Source organism: Malurus melanocephalus, unplaced genomic scaffold (genome assembly GCF_030028575.1).
Source record: "Malurus melanocephalus ecotype Western Australia unplaced genomic scaffold, MMel_1.1 scaffold_1295, whole genome shotgun sequence".
Lineage (NCBI taxonomy): Eukaryota > Metazoa > Chordata > Aves > Passeriformes > Maluridae > Malurus > Malurus melanocephalus.
The window spans coordinates 25,951-27,726 of NW_026624527.1; the positions used below are offsets into that span (position 1 = coordinate 25,951).

A 1,776-nucleotide genomic window follows, 5' to 3' on the forward strand; every position below is an offset into this window, starting at 1 on the left:
AAAATTTGCACTTCCTTCCCCACCCAGCTCAGAACTCYGCCTGGAAAACATTTTTGGGATAAAAATGGAAAAATTGGAGGTGGGACCAACCTGGGGGGGAGCCAAGGCAGAGCTGCTGATCCCGTCCAGGGCATTCCTGGGGAAGGAAGGGACGGGAAAACGTCTGGAAAGGAGCCAGAGACCACCCAGGAGACATTGCTGGAAAAAAAACAGCACAGGAGGGGATCAGGGAAGGGTCCAGAACGAGGATTTGGGATGCAGAAATCACCAGAATGAGGATTTGGGATGCACAAATTTCAGCCAGAACCCAGATTTGGGATGCAAAAAATCTCAGGGAAGGATCCAAAAATCCCAGAACTTGGATTTGGGATGCAGAAATATCCAGAATGTGGATTTGGGATGAACAAATCTCCAGAACGTGGATTTGGGATGCAAAAAAATCTCATGAAAACATTCAGAACGTGGATTTGGGATGCACAAATTTCAGGGAAGCATCCAGAACACCCAAAACTTGGATTTGGGATGCACAAATCTCCAGAACCCGGATTTGGGATGCAAAAATCTCAGGGAAACACCCAGAACCCAGATTTGGGAAGCAGAAATCTTAGGGAAACATCCAGAAAGTGGATTTGGGATATGAAAATCTCAGGGAAGCATCCATAAAACCCAGAACTCGGATTTGGGATGCAGAAAACTCCAGAACCCAGATTTGGGATGCACAAATATCAGGGAAAGATCCAGAATGTGGATTTGGGATAGGAAAATCTCAGGGAAAGATCGAGAACCCAGATTTGGGATGCAGAAAACTCCAGAACCCGGATTTGGGATGCAAAAAAATCTCATGGAAGCATCCAGAACACCCAAAACCCAGATTTGGGATGCACAAATCTCAGGGAAGGATCCAGAAAAACCAGAACGAGGATTTGGGATGCGAAAATCTCAGGGGAGCATCCATAAAACCCAGAAGCTGGATTTGGGATGCAAAAAAATCTCATGGAAGCATCCAGAACCCAGATTTGGGATGCAGAAAATCTCAGGGAAAGATCCAGAACACCCAAAAGTTGGATTTGGGATGCTCAAATCTCCAAAACCAGGATTTGGGATGCAGGAATCTCAGGGGAACACCCAGAACCCAGATTTGGGATGCAAAAAATCTCAGGGAAGCATCCAGAAAACCCAGAACCTGGATTTGGGATGCAAAAATCTCCAGAACATGGATTTGGTATGCACAAATCTCAGGGAAAGATCCAGAACACCAAAAACTGGGATTTGGGATGCAAAAGTCTCCAGAATGTGGATTTGGGATGCAGGAATCTCAGGGAAGCATCCAGAAAACCCAGAACCTGGATTTGGGATACAAAAAATGTCAGGGAAGCATCCAGAACGTGGATTTGGGATACGAAAACCTCCAGAACGTGGATTTGGGATCCAAAATCCACCCCAGAGCGATGCAGAAATCAATCCTGGAGGTGGAAGACGAGAAAATCCCGGATTTTTCTGGGAAAACTCTTCCAAACACAGCTTTTTGCCATCTGGGAAGGAAACTCAGGATGTTTTTAAATGTTTTGAAGGGACCAAAGAGGAAAGATCAGTTTGGGTGTCAGAACAATCCCTGCAGGTTCTGCTGCCCCGACCGAGGTCAAACCTGTGAGTTCCTGCCCTGGATGGGGTCATTGCTGAGTTTGGGGTGAGAATCAGGAAAAAAAAAACAAAAAAAACCCCGAAAAAACAAAAAAAATTTAATTTCCTCAAGAAAAACCTCGAGGCAGGAGCACA

The 1,776-nt window shown here is 45.5% G+C and overlaps 1 protein-coding gene across 1 annotated transcript in view; it reads right to left on the reverse strand.

Moving 5' to 3' along the window:
• TIMM44 (translocase of inner mitochondrial membrane 44) overlaps positions 1-196 on the reverse strand; it is a gene marked incomplete at its 3' end in the record, with an annotated part of 13,871 nt that extends 13,675 nt beyond the window's left edge. Inside the window, exon 1 of the mRNA XM_057387683.1 lies at positions 91-196. The remainder of the gene's footprint in view (positions 1-90) is intronic.
• Between the last annotated feature and the right edge of the window lie 1,580 nt (positions 197-1,776).